Here is a 19205-nt window from a genome sequence, read left to right on the forward strand (position 1 = left end):
TCAGCCAGTCAATCAACTATATGCCAGGCACCTCCTGTCCATGGGACAGCAACTCCCCGGTGAGTCCCTAGACGATTTTTGGTGTGCCCTGCACATCTTGGGGAGGAACTGTGACTGCCAGGCAGTTTCAGCAGTCCAGCGCGCAGAACCTTTAATCCAAGGCACCTTCGCTACGGGCATGAGGTCTGCGTACGTCTGCCAGCGCCTATTGGAAGGGGTAACGCTTGATCTTGCGGGAACCAGGCAGCTCCCGAACTCATTAACAGTGGCCTCCCGTATTGTCCAGTCGTACGCGCCAGACCGCACAGCATCCTCAGGGGCATTGTGGGCCCCACCAGCTACCGACTCCAGCTCACCGGCTCCGCCGGTGCTGAAGCCATTCTGGTAGCAGCTACAGGAGGCTCAACATCTTTACTCAATAAAGCCTCGATTATTCCACTACTCTCGTCTTTGTGGTAATTGATAGTGCATCAACCTGACTGGGATCTGATGTATATTGTAAATATAATCGGCTGGATTCTCCATTCCTGAGACTAAGTGTTGAGGACGGGGCATGATTCGTGGACCTCCACGACAGCAAAACCGGCATCACACCTGGACTGATTCAGTGACTGTTAAGGGGCTAGCATAGGTGTCACATGGAACGCAATCGATTCCAATGGGAAATGGTGCCGGATTCGCCAGATTTGCGATTGGCACTCAGGAGGCTGACAAGCTACAGCTGCATATACACACTTCATTCCACACACACACCATCCCAGCAACAAGATGGCACTGGTTGCTGGGCCAGCTGCTGGGTCGGCTGGGGCCAGAGGGCACATAGGAGGGTCGCCTGGGGGGACATCCATATGACCCTTGGTCCTAAGTTCACAGTGCGCAATCAGTGGCGTGAGTAGCTGCATGGCTGCCTTGTCGGTTGCGGCAATGGTGTTCCTTGCCCATCCACACCGACCCCACAGCCCAGCTCCTGGCCACCCCCCGCTACTCCCCCCAGCACTGGCAGAAACCCCCCCCAACCAATGGTACAACTGTCAGCAAACTATGGCGATGTTGGGCACTTTTCTGTATCCCCTCTCTCTCTCTCAGCAGCCACGGTGCCTGCTTCACAATTTTTAAAAGCACAAGTGAACCTTGCCTTCGGGAATGCAGGCAGAGAATCGCGGAGGCCCCAGGGAATATCGGGTTGGGCCCGCTAATGATATGCCAGCGGCGCTTACTGTACGTGCATTCTGGAACCCATTTACACCACAGTCGAGGTGACTGATGAATTGCGATTTGGTATGAAATCGGAGTCCGCCACATTTTCAGCATCAGAACCAATTCTCCGCCCAATCGCGTTTACCTATTCCGGCTTCGGCCGACGGAGAATCCTGTCCAATTTCTTTACAATAAAACAAATTTTCTTTAGACCATCTCAGTTTGGGCTCATTAAACACTGACGTAATGGATGTAACTGCATCGGAAGCTGTTCAGAGAAGATTTACCAAACTAATACCTGGAAGGGGTAGATTGTCATATGAGGAAAGGTTGCACAGGCTGGCATCCAGTGGAGCTTAGAAGAGTAAGAGGTGACTTTATTGAAACATATAAGATCCTAAGATATAGGTGCAGAATTAGACCACTCGGCCCATCGAGTCTGCACCGCCATTCAATCATGGATGATATCTTTCTCATCCCCCTCTTGTGAGAAAATATAGAATCTGTTTCAAAATAAGGGGTCGCCCATTTAAAACGGAGATGAGGTAAAATTCTTTCTCTCAGAGGGTCATGAATCTTTAGAAATCTTGCTGAAAAGGCGATGGAAGCAGAGTCTTTGAATATTTGTAAGGCAGAGGTGGATAGATCCTTGGTAAGCAAGGGGGTGATAGAAAATAGACCATACAGTGCAGAAGGAGGCCATTCGGCCCATCGAGTCAGCACAAAGCCACTTAAGCACTCACTTCCATCCTATCCCCGTAACCCAATAACCCCTCCTAAACCTTTTGGTCACTAAGGGCAATTTATTATGGCCAATCCACCGAACCTGCATGTCTTTGGACTGTGGGAGGAAACCGGAGCACCCGGAGGAAACCCACGCAGACACGAGGAGAACGTGCAGACTCTGCACAGACAGTGACCCAGCTGGGACCCTGGCGCTGTGAAGCCACAGTGCTAGCCACTTGTGCTACCATGCTGCCCAGGGCTAGGTGGGATAGGGGGTAGGTGGGATGCAGATTTAAGGTTCCTGTCAGGTCAGTCGTGCGGAGCAGGGCGGAGGGCGGAATGGCCTTCTCCTGTTATTTGTTTGTTTGTTTGTCTGTTAGGCAGTGTCTGTGGATAGAGAATCAGAGTTAACGGGCACGTAAATAAGCGTCCCGTTATGGGTGGGATTAGTGGAGTGTACAAGCATTGAGACCCCACTATCGAACTGGACTGTGTTATTTATTCGGGCCTCAGCAGGGAAAGGTCTGCTCATCAGTGCAGGAAGATGGCGCCCTGATCTCTTGACCCTCCAGTCTGACCCCCAGATCCCTCCCCAACATACATGTTGGGGGGTCCTCGAGACCTCCACATCCCACCTCATAAGGGGAGGGCACCCCTGGACCTGATCACGGCAGTACCAGGCTGGCACCCAGGTGGCACTGTCAGAGTGCGAGGCTGGCAGTGCCAGTATTCATGATCCTCTGAGAGAAAGAATTTCACCTCATCTCCGTTTTAAATGGGCGACGCCTTATTTTTAAACAGATTCTACATTCTTAGAGTGTGAGGCTGTCAGTGCCAAGGTGGCATCAGCAGTGACAGGGTGCCACCCTGCTCAGAGGCCAACCACAAGGTGGCATCAGCAGTGACAGGGTGCCACCCTGCTCAGAGGCTAACCACCCGGGGGCGTCCAATCACCTGGAAAACCCCACCAATGCTGTGCCGCCTGGTCCCCGTTTGTGGAGATCAGTGCTAAACGGCGCCCGGCTGGGGTCTCCTCGACAAGGCCGTTATATCCCCGGGGCTGGTTAGCTCTGGCAGAGACGTATTTAAATGTGCCTAACTGAACACGTAAATGTGCAAATTTAGGTCCATTATGGGCGGGATCCAGACTGCGATGTCTCGCGAGATCCTGTTAAATCTCGCGAGGTGTGGTGACCAGAGTAAACCCCACCAGAGGCGTCTCACGAGGTTTACCGGCCACATCATGTCCCGAGTCGGGCGTGACACGACCTTTAGATCTTGCCCAAAGGAGAAGAGTAAGTTACTGAAATTGGGCAAAGGGATTGGTTAGGAGATTTCGGGAAGACATTTATTTGGTGTAGTCCGCTTCAAAGAGGTATCAGACAGACTACATTTATTCCCTGGGTCACTGGGTTCAGGCAGAATCCCAGGCTGGGCTTCTCCATTGATATCATGTGCCAGGCATGAAGTGCTGTCTGCATCTGGGGAATCAACATAACTACACAGCGTGGCGAGGTGTGAAGCTATGCAAACTCCCCCTTTGTTTTTACGTGGAAGCTTATTAGAACATGAATTACTCTACCAAAACCAATTTAAAATACTTTTTAAAAGGGAAGTAGCTAACAATGTATAAATGCTAAAAGTATACAAGAAAGAGACCGGGAAATGGAATAAAGTACATAGCTGTATCAGACAGCCAATTTAGGTGTAACATGTCAAGTGGCCTTGTGTTCTGCAACCTCTATAGTTTATTACTCCATATAATTTATCTTCCCTGCTACTACACAGGTTCAAGCTGCTGTGGAAAATATTTATATGTTAGCAGCCATATCAAAAATACTTGTTTGCAGGAGACCTCTGATGGATTAAGCAGAACAGGGAAAAAAGGAACGTATCAAGCTTTAAGAAAAGAAGACGGCTATCATTTATCTGCACGCTGTTTTTGTTGTGCTTTTTGCCAAACAAGGTATTCTTGTCAACATCTATGTGCATCTTTGTTACATTTACATTTTTGGGTTGGATATTCTTGGTGGGGGAGGCGGGGGGGGGGGGGGGGGGGTGTCACGTGTTTGAAGTAACAGTGCCGCTGTTTTGTTTGCTTTATTGCCCAGTTTTGTGTTGGATCTGAAGGGTAGGTGGAGTCAAAACCCAAAATCTGTGCAAATAATTAAACACCAGGTGCTGTGTATTACAGTAAAACACATCTGAGAACTATTATTGATGCTGTTTTTGTCACTTAGAGTGCAAATGTGTCATGCCAGAATCTAATTTTCTTAACTGTAATTCCATTAATTAAAGTAGGTGGGTAGGGATTGCTAATTAAAATCATAATTATAATAAATGAGCTTACAGCTTATCCACAGTCTTGATCTATTTCTAGCTTAAGGTGCCATTTAATCTGCTCCTCATCAATATGAATAATTAAAATAAAAATTCAACAGAAAGTTCTCTCTATTTTGGCTCTGGTAGCATTTCTTGCAACCAAATTAATGGTTAATAAAGCAAGTAAATAACCATTGATATATATTTTTCTCTTGCATCAGAATTCCAATCTGTGTAATGGGTTGGAACACATTAAGAATTATATAATCATAAGGATTTTTCATTTTCTAATTTTGGCTGTGGGTTGGGATAGCAACAGGGGATTATTTGTGATGTAGCCAGTGATGGCTAACAGTGGGAATATTTTTTAGGTTCTGTCCATATTATTTTCAGGTTATGAGCACACAGATGGTAATGTGAAAGATTAATGGAGCTGGAAATGCCAGTAAAATAATTCATTCATTGGTATTGTAATGACCTTAACAGTTCTACTATTGGAATGCTTTCAACAAGCTCCAGCCTATTTATAGAATAAATTAATGCAAGCAACATTTGTATTTATAGTTTTTGGGATACGATATACTACATAAATGGAATTTGCATTAGGGTCAAATTTAAATTTAAAAAATGATCTTAACGATCTTGAATTTATTCTGAATTGAATGCTGCCTGGATTCCAAACACAGTTGAACAAACCATTCTTCCACTGAAGCCAATGTTTAGGAGTTAAAGCATGGCAACATAAAGCACATTGCTGAAAAAAGAGATGTGCCGTTGAAGCTTTTCATCTTGCACTCATCATGGCAAATTCGTAATAATACTGAGAGTAAAGGGGAACAAAAATGTGTACTACATGAGAAGAGAGTGCTGATTAGCTGGCAGTGGACCCTGCTTGATAGAGGTGTTGCCATGGAGAATGCACCAGGTAACAGTTGACTGCTAAACTTTTGTTTCAATTCAAACAAGGCAGGTAGACTCTGATTGGTTAAGGCATTGCCCTGAGGAATGAACCAGGTAATGGCTTCACCACCACCTGTCCCCCCAAAGCTATGTTTAATTAAAAAAGAAGCAATGCATGGGCATACTCCTTCTGTCTGCAAAGGACAGGGCCTTGTGCGTGAATATATGTGGCTTCCAGCATCCAGTGAGCCACACTGTAAGTCCGACTAATAATCTTAAACTGGTTGTCAGTGTAATTCTTAGCACACCCAACATTATTTAGCAAGTGCTGTCTAGTCATACAAACATAGAAAATAGGAGCAGTAGTAGGCCATTCAGCCCTTCAAGCCTGCTCCGCCATTCAATATTATCATTGCTCATCCTCTATCTCAGACCCAGCTCCTGTACTCCCCCAGGCACCTTGATGCCTTTAGAATCTAGAAATCTCTCTCTTTCCTTCTTAAATATATTCAGTGACTTGGCTTCCACTGCTTTTTGTGGTAGAGAATTCCATTGGTTCACCATCCTCTGGAGAAGTCATCTTTGCTCCTGGACTGAAGTACTCTTTCAACGAAGGCCAGCATACCATTCGCCTTCCTAACTGCTTGCTGTACCTGCAAGGCGGCATGGTTAGCACAGTTGTTTCACAGCTCCAGGGTCCCAGGTTCGATTACCGGCTTGGGTCACTGTCTGTGCGGAGTTTGCACGTTCTCTGTGTCTGCGTAGGTTTCCTCCGAGTGCTCCCGTTTACTCCCACAGTCCAAAGATGTGCAGGTTAGGTGGATCGGCCATGCTAAATTGCCTTTAGTGTCCAAAAAAAAAAGGTTAGGTGGGGTTACTGGAATAGGGTGCAGGTGTAGGCTTAAGTGGTACTCTTTCCAACGGCTGGTGCAAGCTCGATGGACTGAATGGCGTCCTTGTGCACTGTAAATTCTATGATTCTATGAGTCTATGCTTGTTTTCAGTGACTGCTGTACGAAGATATCCATGTCCCTTTGTGCGTTAACATTTCCCAATCTATCACCATTTTTATAATACTCTCCCATTTTGTTTCGCCAGACGAAGTGGATAACTTCACATTTATCCACGCAAAACTTGATGACCTCCTTTTGGGAAATAAGGAAGGGCAAGTGACATACGTGTAAGTGAGGGATCACTTTGGGACCAGTGACCATAATTTCACTAGGTTAAATAATAATAATAAGTTATTAACATTTCGGCGCCTGTTCGGGGATGCTGGTAAAGGAATTGAACCCGTGCTACTGGCCTTGTTCGGCATTACAAGCCAGCTGTTCAGCCCACTGTGCTAAACCAGACCCAACGCCCCTAAGAAAGGAACTTTCAAAAGTTGATTGGGAGAGTCCATTTACAGGCAAAGGGATGGCTGGTAAGTGGGAGGCTTTCAAAAGTGTGTTAACCAGGGTTCAGGGTAAGCACATTCCTTTTAGCGTGAAGGGCAAAGTTGGTAGAAGAAAGGAACTTGGGATATTTATGAAACACCTTGGGCTGGATTCTCCATTTCTGAGACTAAGTGTTGACGCCGGATTAGTCGACTTTCATGAGAATAAAACCGGGTCCGAACCTGGATCGATTCAGCGAGCATGGAAGATCAACACTGGAGCAATGTGCAACACAATCGATTCCAATGAAAAATGGTGCGGGATTAGCCTGGTCCATAATTGACACTCGGGAGGCTGACAAGCTACAGCCGCATATACACACCTCACTCCCCACACACACCAGCCCAGCCAACAAGATGGCACTGGTTGCGTTGGAGCATGCCTATTCCGCTGATGCCAGAGAGTACTGTTGCTAACTTTTGGTTGGCTCTTAATTTGGCTCTGTTTAATCACGTTTGCTCAAGAGTCGCCAGGCATCTTTCGACACCGCCACAAGGTTCAGAACCGAATACTGATCAATGACTCGGTACACCAGCTAGTAAGTTCAAAAGCAATGCTCATTTATTTACACAGTCAAATCTACTCATGCATAAACTTTACAAACTAAACTACCACTATTACTAAAGCCTATACTTAGCTTCGGGCGCCCACTCAGTCAGAGGAACAATGGCCGTTGCTCGGTTCTGAGGCTGCTGGGTTGAGCTGTTTACAGGGTCGCAATTAGGAGCATCTATCTCGTAGCGTGCGTTGACTTGGGACTTACTTGGTCTGATGCAGCTGCTAGGCAGGTCTCTCTCTTCGGTGAGAGCCAAAGCCAAAGGAGGGCATTCTCCCTTGGGGGATACCTTTTATACTAAAAAGGGCTTCGCGCGCTTTTGGGCAGGCCTTGAGCTTGGCCTCAACTAATTGGGTCTTTCCCAATCATCTGTATCAATTTTCCTCCAATAGAGGGGTGGTTCCCTGATCGCTGGGCGTGTCCTGGTGACTGTGAGTCTGCTTGTCTTAGCTTCTTCTGGTGCCGGGAAGTCTGCCTTAACATTGTGTATCTAAATGTTTCCCTTTTGTCCCCGGATATGGCTCATTAGTATGTAGATTGTTGGGTAGTTTCTGTCCTGTCTGAGAGTTTAAGGTTCTAATCAACAGACAGAGCTTGCACCTGATTGTTTCTTAGCATTGTCCAATTTTCTCTGCATTCTTTGCGGGTGTCCATTTTGTAATCGGGGCGTGGCCATCCCAGATGGCTACACACCCTCCTTGTGATCCTCAACGTGATGCGTGAAGGATCACATTACTATGGCGTCTTCACCCTCTGACCACCCAGGGCACCCATACTTAGGCTCTACACTGTCCTATCCTATGCAACAAAATTTGACCTAAACCATTTTAAATACATTCATTATCGTAAAATTCTACGGGGCGCTATGACATTAATATATGCATTACAGAAAAATAAAAAAACTGGAACCTCTAACTATTCTCAAAAAGCTATCCTCATTCAAACAATCCAAAAATACAAACAATCCAAAAATAATCTATACATATTAAACTGTACAAAATAGCAGCACACAAATTTCTCTGGCCTGGCAGTCAGACACAGAGGTTTACATCTCTTTATTCCATAGAATATCTTAAACCCAATGGGTTCGGGGGTCTGGTGAAATCCGAAAATTGGGGACCTAAACCTGTATACAGGGGTGCGAGAGCGATATGCTCTCTTTCGCCATTTCCTAACTCTAAACGTTTGCATGACACTGCAAAATATCGCCAGCACTAAGAGTGCTTCGACTACATATGAGAGTGAGTACCAGGTGATAAACTTATCATACCAGGTCGGGGTATTGCTAGCTGTCGCTGGGCTAGTTATCTCGGGGTTCCATGTATTACAGGGGTGAGAGTCATTTATGGTTTGTGTGGTAGGGGTCAGGGGGGTAGCGTCCGCGCGTAACTGAAGGGATCCCGCTAAGATCCATGTGAACACGAAGGCTGTCTTCATCTTCGTCGGACTTCTTCTTTGTCTTCCTCTGGGGTTCCTGGGTTTCCGAGTTCTGTGAACACAAGCATAATTTCTGTTATTATCTTGCTTAAGATGTTGTATGTCTGTCTGTCTGTCCTTTACTGCCACTTTCCCTTTATAATTGGTCACCATCTGTGATTCCCTCATTTTTTTTTTAAACCGAATGTTTGGACAAGACATCTAAGAAAAATACTGCCGTACTGCGAGCCGTCTCGCAGCCTGTGTGATTTCAATCCCAGTGTTTGAGGATGTAAATAGCATAGGGAAGCAACCTAAGGGTTGCCGAAGCCAAACAAAAGAATTTTGAATGTAATGAGCCAAAATGGGGTGCGTATGGGCCGTGCGGTGGGTAAGAAATGGGTGGAATCCCCGGGTAGGATGGCGATCAATGCCTTATGTGCTCTACCTGAGCGTAGCTGACCAGAGGGGGGTCCTCAGGCAGGGCGGGGACCAATGCCGTTTCTCCACTGCCTGAGCAGCCGGCAAGAACGGGTAAGAATGTGGTCGTCGTGGGGGGCTGCCTCTCGAATTAGGAGAGCAACTATGAGTCATGGTCTGTCGACAAACTAGTTCCTCTGAACTATTGTCTGGGACAAACTTGTTCCATTAACAAGGTTCTGGTGACAAACTAGTTCCTCTGAACTATTATCTGGGACAAACTTGTTCTATTAACAGCCGGGGGGCATTAAAGGAGTGGTGACGTGGGGCCGTGAAAAACTTTCCGAGTTTACACACAACACTTAACCATAACACTAACGAACAAACATTCAACAAACATGGTGCAGGTTCCATCAGAAAGGACACCATGTCTCTCCATCGGTTCCTTTTCTGCATCACCTGTACACCTCACTACTCAATAGCGAACAGGGTCGCAAAGGGATTCGTTTGGTGGGGGTCAGACTCTAAGTCATCATCTTCTCCCGGCTGCCAAACTCTTGTCTGTAGTAACCGTGCTAAAGCTGCTTGGGGCGAATTGGGGTCCATCTCATCATTCTGGATCAGCCTGAACGAATTGTCTCAGTGCCAGAATCGTGTGTCGAGGTTGGAGCTACTATGCTTCAATCCGTAATCGTCGGGCGGTGGGTCTGGGTCAGGGGCTTTGATTGAAGTGATCTCAAATGGGTCGGTAGAATAATGCTCAGATTCACTGGGAGTGGGGCCTGGTGCAGGGGTGTAGTCGTAACGTGGTGTGCTGTGGCTATCGTCATTGTGATCGCTATCACTGTCGCTGTCGCTACTGGTTGAGGGAAGGGAGAGGCGGAGTCGTGCCTCTGGAGGCGGAGTTGAAGTCATGTCTGAGGGCGGGCTGGAGTGGTTGGGGGAGATTAGGAATACGTCATCTGTGGGCGGGCGGATCGTCTGCTGCTGCGAGCAGGATGTGGTGTGTGTGGTTATTCTGCGAGCCGTAAGCCTTGAACTGGTTTATATGAAATGACGCAGACTTACCATTGGGATAGGTTATTTTGTATACTGAGGGTCTGATTTTGTCCGAAATGGAGTACGGTCCGGAAAATTTTGGGGAATGGAATGAACTGGTGTTGTAAAGGGAAAGCATAACTTGTTGCCCTACTGTAAACTCAGTGCGTGTACTGTTTTGTCGAAACAAGCCTTGCTCTGTTTCTTCCTGGTTCCAAGTCTCACTGCTGCTCAAGTTGGGCTGCCTTTATGTTCTGTATCAGTTGTTTAACCGCATTTTCATGCGCGAGGGCTGTAACTGCGGGGCTGGCCAAATCCAGCCCTAGTAAATATTCCGTGCCTTTCATGGGGCATCTGGTCATGAGGGTGTGGGGGGGTGTATCCTGTGGATGTGGATACCGTGTTTCTTAAAAACATCAAAGCAAATGGGAGAACTGAATCCCAGGTGCTGTTATTTTGCTGTACCATTTTCCTGAGGGTGGCTTTCAATGTCCTATTCATTCGTTCTACAATACCACTTGACTGGGGGTGGTATGCGATATGGAACTTTTGTCTAATGCTGAAAATTGTGAGGATGTTTTTCATTACATGTCCTGTGAAATGGGAGTCTTGATCGGACTCTATACTGCGTGGGAGGCCCCATCTTGTAAAGATGTGGTGTGTTAATATTTTAGCTGTTGTCTTGGCCGTATTAGTTCATGATGGAAATGCTTCCACCCATTTTGTGAAGGTGTCTATGACCACCAACACATACTTGTAACCATTTCTGCAAGGGGGTAGGGGTCCTATATAATCTATCTGGAGATTTGTCCAGGGTCCATTAACGGGGCGGGTATGACTAAGTTGAGCCTTTTTAGCATATCTGTCCAGATTGTTCTGGGCTCAGATTAAGCAATTCTCTATGTAGTGTGTGACATCGATTTTTAAATCAGGCCACCAGCAGAGCGGTCTGAGGTGGGCTATGGTGGGTTCAATTCCTTGGTGTCCATGATTGTCATAGAACTGACAAAAGATCTGGGGCGTCATTCTCCGCCGGCGGGAGTCTCCGTTTTGCCGGCGCCCGGGGGTTTCCCGACGGCGTGGGGCTGCCCCACAATGGGAAACCCCATTGACCGGCCGGTGTAACGGAGCATCCCGCCGGCGGGTCGGGGCAGAAATGTGGCCCGGCGGGATGGAGAATTTCGCTCCTGGTTCCTGTCCTGGCTGGGAACTATATAAATGCCATCCTTTAAAATCACACCGTCGTGTGTGATTACGTTTTTAATCTTGTCGTACGGGGCTGGGAAGGTTCCCTTTAAAACTTCCCTGAGTTTCTCGTCTTCTTTCTGGGCCTTCGCTAAATCCTGAATGTTGGTCTGTGAGACCTGAACTGCGTGTACTGGGGTGCTTTCGGGGGGGGCGGGGGAGGGGGGTTCCAAAAATAACCATGCCTGAAGCCTGCCTTCGCTAGGGCGTCTACTTTAACGTTACAAGGGGGGGAAGAACGGTGATGACTGTGAACCTTAATTATTCCGTATTTCCTATCCTTCGCTGTCTCTAAGATATGGCGGAGTAATGGGGCTGAGGGTAGGGGTTTACCGTCGGCGGAAACAAATCCTCTTGTTTCCCAGAGTGGTAGGAATTCTGTCAAACTATTACATACATACAAGCTGTCCGAATAGATGTCTGCTGGGGTCGAGAACGAGTCTGGGTGGTCTACAATATATGCAATCGCTGCCAGCTCTGCTGCCTGCGAGCCTAAGTGTCCTGGCAACATCAAGAAAATTTCATCTAGGGTGCGTCGCTGTGCGTCCTCTACATATATACCGCAACCGGTAATTGTCTCTCCGTTTAACACTGTGGAGGAGCCATCCACATAAATCTTCAGGGGTGCGCATGCGTCTGTGGGCTGGTGTCTCTGGGGTGTACTACCTCTTTTCCTGGGAGGTGTCTTGGGAATAAATGGGCCTGTGTTCTGTTTCGTGGTGATGATCTCACATTCATGAGGGGTGCCTGCATATTGCAAATTATCAGCAAGGAAGGTGTGGGTTTTGGTTCTCTTTACCGTGATGTCCCATCCCTGTAAAAGAAGGGTCTAACGGGCTGCGCAGATTTGGCTGACTGTGCCATCTTTAAGTCGGCCGTCTAACAATAGCTGTGTCGGTGTGTGTTCTGTGAGGATGGTGATGGGGTTGAGTCCTGTAATGTAGGCGAAGTATTGCACTGCCCAAAAAATTGCAAGCAGGTGCCTTTCACAGGCAGAAAATCTTTGCTCTACGGGGTCGAACACACGTGAGGCGTATGCTACGGGGCGTAACTGGTCGTGGCGTTCCTGGAGGAACATGGCCGAAAGGGTTCGGTCGGTGCTTGCAACCTCGATTGCGTACGGGGAATGTGGATCTGGGACCTGTAGTGCGGGGGCTGGGCTGAGTGCTCTTTTTAAAGCGTCCACGGCATCTGTATGCAGTGGAAGCCATTCCCAAGGTGCCTGCTTCTTGAGAAGTTCGGAAAGGGGCGCTGCTTTAGTGGCGAAACCGTCAATATGGTTTCAGCAGTAGCCAACCAGTCCTAAAAATGACCGGAGGGCTGAGACATTGTGGGGAAGGGGCAATTTGACGATCGAGTCAATTCTCTTGTGCTCGATCTCGCGTTTACCATGAGTGATCACTGTTCCCAAGTAAATCACTTTTTCTTTCCGAATCTGGGCCTTCTTGGGGTTGACTTTACAACCAATTTCTTTTAGGAGTGCTGGGAGCTCGGCAAGAAGCGAAATGTGCTCTCCCTTTGTGTCTGTCTGTAGTAACAAGTTGTCGACATACTGGACCAGACAATCGGGGCGGGAAAATTTTGCTTATCCATTTGCCCACTGTCGGTGGAAAATGGAGGGGGAGTTGTGGAAGCCTTGTGGAAGGCACATCCACGTGTATTGTTGCCTTTGGAATGTAAAGGCGAATTTGTACTGGCATGCTTTAGCCAATGGAATGGACCAGAAGCCATTGCTAATGTACAAAACCGAAAAAAAATTTGAGTGGAGTCCCTGTTTGAGCATGGTCTCGGGACTCATGGCTATGGTGGGGGCTGCTGCTGGGGTTACTTTGTTCAGTTCCCGGTAATCAATGGTCCGTCGCCATGATCCATCCGGTTTCCTGACGGGCCAAATTGGTGCATTGTTTGTGGAGGCTACTGATCTGAGTACGCCTTGATCCAATAAACTCTCTATTACTTTGGAGATTTCTCCCTCTGCTTCCTGGGGAAATCCGTACTGCTTCTGGGGTTTAGGGTCGGGGCCTGTAATGTTCACAAAGCCAGTCAAACTGCCACAGTCATGCTTGTGCTGTGCAAATGCTGCTTTATGTTCCTGCAGGACTTCCCTAACCTGTTTGTCTGCAGTAATGGCTCGAGGGTCGAACCAGAAGTCTCCTACTGAGCTAATCCTATTTACGTATTCTCCTACTGTGAGCGTGGCGGGGGCTCGTGCTGCCTTTGCCATTTTCCATACACACATGTTAACTGGATCAAAAGAAAGGTTATGGGAGCTCATGAAATCGATCCCAAGGATATGTTCTGGTGTCTGGGGCAGATCAACTAAAACTACGGGGTGCTTGGTTGCGATGTTTCCTATCTGTATTGCTATAGGGGCCGTGATGTGTCCCTGTTGTAAATGGCCTGTAAAACCGCTGAGTGTAATGGTGTCTGTTGTGGACCATGTGTCTCGCTGGAACATCGTGGAGGAATTGAGTGTGGTGCGGGACCTTCCTGTGTCCCAAAGAAATTCTACGGGTTGTCCCCGAACTTTGCCTGCTACTACTGGTCTACCGGACTTGTCCCAAAGGGTGTTGCAGACGCAAATTGGGGAGCCCGAACACCGTCAGTCGGTGCCATTCATGTCTGCATTTTCTGAAAGTGCTCTAACGCTATGGATCGGCTTTGCCCTATTCTTGTTTAGGGTGCCTGTCTGTTGGTTTCTCTGCTGCTTCTGGGGCGCGTTGCACTCTCGTGCAAAGTGTCCTAGCTATCCTCAATTATAACATTCTTGAGGTTTTGGCTGGGGTTGGCTGTTCCTGCCCTCATTTACCCATGCGGGGTTCTGGTGTGCTTTAACTGGGTTCATTTCTGCCTGCTCTTCATCGGACGTTATAAAAACCTTTTCTGAGGTTTTCCCTGCGTACATGTCCCATGTATGTATCTATGGGCAGTCTCGTTCAATTCCTACCAGTCGGGGCTGTTTTCTTGATCTAATTTGGGTCCGATTGCACTCTGAAATCCATTTTGCACGGACAGCAGAGATTGCAATTCTGCAATTTCCTTCTGGCACTTTGCATGGTCTACTGAGCTCTGCCTTTGTTCCGTTGTGGAAGTATGGAGTGCTCGTAGGGCTGCTTTTAAATCATTGCACTGTTTCTGCAATTTCTCAACTTGCTGTTCTGTTTCTTGTCTTACCAAGACCGCACGTTGCGTGTCCTGGTAGGCCTTATCATATTGTGTCTGAAAACTGTTCAAATGCGCGAGACAAGACTGATGTGCCCACTTGGCATCATCCACCTCTCTGTCCCTTGCTGCGAACTGCTCTTTCAGATCTCGATTCTCTTTCTCTACCTCACCCACGTCTACCTCACTACTTCTGTCTCTCTCCTCTATCTCTCTACGGAGCGTCCTAACAACCTCCTCTGTGCCTCGCAATTGTGCCAAACAGGACACGATTGCCATCGGCTTGCGAGCTTTTCCCAAGCTCTTGTGGATCTCTGACAGGTTCTTCCACCAAGTATGTCCTATGCTCCCGGGTCCTGTTTCCTCATTATCACAGAATTCATTCCAAAGGGGCCACCCTTTCCCTTTGAGATATTTCCTGATCTCATCTTCCCAAACGGGACACTGTCCTACTCTACTGCTGGTCGCTGGGACCTCGAAATCCTGGGGGTTCATAAGGCATTCCATTGCCTTCATTGCCATTCTCTCTATCTAGGATCACTACTGAATTTGGAACAGGGAGTGATGAAGTGGTGATGTAAACACGGCTTTGGCTAATTTCCGGCCTACAAAACTCCCAACAGTTTTACGCAACAAAATCTCTCAGGTTTACCTTATATCCCTGTTAGTACGCATGCATTAACACACTTCCGAATCTCAAAGGCTTGATCAGTACTGTTTTGACGCTTGTGGTTTTTCTGTTCCCAATTGGATTCTCAATTCAAATTTTGTGTTCTCTCGGAGTGGTTAGGCAACTTCTAAGTCGGGTCCAGGTGGAGTCGCCAGTGAATGTTGCTAACTTTTGGTTGGCTCTTAATTTGGTTCTGTTTAATCACGTTTGCTCAAGAGTCGCCATGTATCTTTCGACACCTCCACAAGGTTCAGAACTGAATACTGATCAATGACTCGATACACCAGTTAGTAAGTTCAAAAGCAATGCTCATTTACTTACACACAGTCAAATCTACTCATGCATAAACTCTACAAACTAAACTACCACTATTACTAAAGCCTATACTTAGCTTCGGGCACCCATTCAGTCAGAGGAACAATGGCCATTGCTCGGTTCTGAGGCTGCTGTGTTGAGCTGTTTACAGGGTAGCAATTAGGAGCGTCTATCTCGTAGCGTGCGTTGACTTGGGACTTACTTGGTCTGATGCAGCTGCTAGGCAGGTCTCTCTCATCGGTGAGAGCCAAATCCAAAGGAGGGTGTTCTCCTTTGGGGGACTCCTTTTATACTAAAAAGGGCTCTGCGCACTTTTGGGCAGTCCTTGAACTTGGCCTCAACTAATTGGGTCTTTCCCAGTCATCCGTATCGATTTTCTTCCAATAGAGGGGTGGTTTCCTGATTGCTGGGCATGTCCTGGTGACTGTCAGTCTGCTTTGTTTTAGCTTCTTCTGGCGCCGGGGAGTCTGCCTTAACATTGTGTATCTAAATGTTTCCCTTTTGTCCCCGGAGATGGCTCATTAGTATGTAGATTGTTGGGTAGTTTCTGTCCTGTCTGAGAGTTTAAGGTTCTAATCAACAGACAGAACTTGCACCTGCTTGTTTCTTAGCATTGTCCAATTTTCCCTGCATTCTTTGTGGGTGTTAATTTTGTAATCGGGACGTGGCCATCCCAGATGACTACAGTACCGAGGGGGGAGTTCCCTGGGGGACACGAATATAACCTGTGGCCCTAAGTTCACAGTGGGCAGTCAACGGCGTGCACAGCTTCATAGCTGCCTGGCAGGCCTCGGCAATGGTGCTCCATGACTGGCCACCCCGACCCCACAGCCCAACCCCTGGCCACCCAGCCCCCGGTCCTGGCAGAAGCCCCCTGGCCATCGGCACAACTGTCAGTAAACTATGGCGATGTTGGACACTTTCTCTACCCCCTCTCTCTCTCAGCAGCCATGATGCCTATTTCACGATTTTTAAAAGCACAAGTGAAACTCGCCGTCGGGAATTCAGCCATTCGGCAATTCAGAACCGGAAAATACCGGATGCCCCGAAGAGTAACGGGTTGGGTCCGCTAATGATATGCAAATGGAGTTCACTGTACATGCGTTCTGGAACGCATTGACGCTGTTGTCCAAGCAATGGAGAATTGCGATGTGGCATGAAAACGACAGCCGCCGTGATTTTGGAGTCGGAAGTTATTCTCCGCCCAATCACATTTCGCGATTCTGACGCGGGGTGTTTCTCAGCGGCTGCAGTGTCATTTGGTCTGGCAGCTCCGATCTCATCCTTCCCCCCTTTGCTTTAGGAACCCCCTCGGGCTTGGGCCCTGGTGGTGCCAAGTTGGCATGGTGCCATGGTGCCTGGGTGTCAGGGGGATTGCTAGGGTGCAACCTTACCCTATCCCCGACCACCTGGGAGTCTCCAATGGCCTGGGAAACCACATCCCCAGGTGCCTGGTCCACGTTTGCGTGGACCAGTATCAAATAGTGCCCTGGCGAGGTCTCCCAGATCCAGCTGGTGAGTCCCAGGTGCCAGGTGAATCTGGAATCCGGGTATTTACGTTGAGATCTTGATCTTGTCCAGCAATGGCAGGAAACAGATCGCGTGGGTGGGGCAATTCTGGTGAATTGTGATCGGCCCGGCACAGAGCTCGATTGGGGGTTGATGCGCGATTCATCCATTGCGCCCAGCTCAGTGCCGGGTGCAACGGGGTTGCTGAATTGTGCCTCTTATTCTTCAGGGTAATCTGAGGTGGACTGGGCACTTTTCTGGCTGAAAATGGCAGCCTTCGGCCCAGATTAGTGGCGGGCAATGATCTGATGAGCCAATTTCCCACAGGATGTCTTTGATGCACACAATTTCAGCATCCAGCTTGCACGATGGGAAAATGACATGTACTTCCAAATGACCGATAACAAAAGGAATTTTAATTCGCATTGGTTATAATCATACCATCCTGACTGACCAACCAAGAATGTTTTTATAAAGCTAAGCAAAAGTATTGAGAAATAGGTAGAACTGAAATTATCTCCAATGAGTCACCTGCAGTTAAAAGGGCACAGCACTCTGTGACTCGGCAACCACTAATATGTCTCAGACTCACCAGCTACATGAGAGGTGTGTACGGGAGAGAACGGTTTTCTATTCTCATTTTCCAGCTCTGACGAGATATGAACCATTGCATTTTCTTCAAAAATTGTAGAATATTACAAGGAAATGTTTTGGACCCTGGAACATTAATTAGCAGTAATTTTCTCAGGTTTAAAATATAAGGCAAGTTATAAGTGTTAGCAGTTAGTACACAAATATCTATTGTGCTGGAATGACATTTCTGTAGAATCGCCAATAATAATTTTGATTAGTGTCTTGTCTTCCTTTTACATTGCAAACAAAATCAACTGGCCTTCAGGGATCCTATTTTACCGAATGGATTCTCATGAACTCACAAGCAAATCAAGGATGTTTGGTATCTGCTTACACAGAAGCAATTCTCATTAACAAAGAATTCTTAGACCTCCTTCAATAAGAAAATCTCACGAAATGAAAAAGAAAGGTACCCTGTACATAAAAATAAGAGATTCAAACCTGTGCATTTAATTTATTTTTTCTGCTTGAAATAAATCAATGCTTACCAACCGGGGGTTGGGTTATTATAGATATGGTAATGTTTAATGAGACAAGATTAATTAATGATCTCTTGTAAAGAATTCCCCAGGGAAAAGTGATTGGGAACATTTTAGAAAGGTTGAACAAACCAAAAGGGAGAAATAGATTATGAGTTAACTAACAAGAAATATAAAAACCTAGACAGTAAGATCTTCTCCAAATATATGAAAAGGAAGGGTAGCTAAGTAAATGTTCATCCCTTGGAGGACGAAACTGGGGAAATAGTCATGGGAAGCAAGGAAATGGCAGAGATTTTGAATAAATATTTTGTAGCTGTCTTCACAGTGGAAGGCACTAAGAAACAGTCATAGAGAATCAGGTGGCCAAAGGGGAAGAGGAACTTCAAATAATAATTATCACGAGATAAAAAGGAATTAGCAAATTAATGTGATGAAGGGCTCACCATTTTCCTGCACCTGTATCCTAATGTTTAAAAACAAATGGGGGCAGAGATCGGCGATTCCTCGTGGTGGTGTCCCAGGCCCAACCATCTTCATCAAATCTTCTTTCCATCATAAGGTCAGAAGTGGGGATGTTCACTGATGATTGCTCAGATACTGAAGCAGTCCAGGTCCAAATGCAGAAAGATTTGGACAATAGCCCGGCTTGGGCTGACAAGTGGCAAGTGGCATTCGCACCACACAAATTCCAAGCAATGACCATCTCCAACAAGAGAGAATCTGACCATTGTCCCTTGACAATCAATACCATTACCGTCACTGAATCCCCCACTATTAACTGGGGCATTACAGTTGACCAGATACTGAACTGGACGAGCCATATTAATACTGTGGCTACAAGAGGAGGTCAGAGGCAGATGCTAGGAAACCTGCAGCAAGTAAATCACTTCCTGACTCCCCAAAGTTTGTCCATCATCTGCAAGACACAAATCAGGAGTGTGATGGAATACTCTCCACTTGCCTGGAAGAGTGCAGCTCCAATGACACCGAAGAGGCTCGATACCATCCAGGATAAAGCAGCCCGCTTGATTGGCGCCCATCCACAAACATTCAGGAATTCAAGATAGCGCTGGAGCATGGCGACTCTCCGCGAGCTCTCTCCTCCTGTCCTTTTCCTTTTATCTCCTATCAGCATTCTGACCTACTAAAACGATTTTCCTCTTATATAATTACTA

The 19205-nt window shown here is 47.1% G+C and overlaps 1 long non-coding RNA gene across 1 annotated transcript in view; it reads left to right on the top strand.

Moving 5' to 3' along the window:
- The window catches only part of LOC140407802 (uncharacterized), a 49713-nt gene extending 31795 nt beyond the window's left edge, over nt 1-17918 (top strand). Inside the window, exons 2-4 of the long non-coding RNA XR_011939810.1 lie at nt 3712-3889; nt 6244-6325; nt 17814-17918. This is a non-coding gene — a long non-coding RNA (uncharacterized lncRNA). The remainder of the gene's footprint in view (nt 1-3711; nt 3890-6243; nt 6326-17813) is intronic.
- Nucleotides 17919-19205: the final 1287 nt, after the last annotated feature.

The sequence above is a fragment of the Scyliorhinus torazame genome, chromosome 2 (genome assembly GCF_047496885.1).
Source record: "Scyliorhinus torazame isolate Kashiwa2021f chromosome 2, sScyTor2.1, whole genome shotgun sequence".
Classification (NCBI taxonomy): domain Eukaryota; kingdom Metazoa; phylum Chordata; class Chondrichthyes; order Carcharhiniformes; family Scyliorhinidae; genus Scyliorhinus; species Scyliorhinus torazame.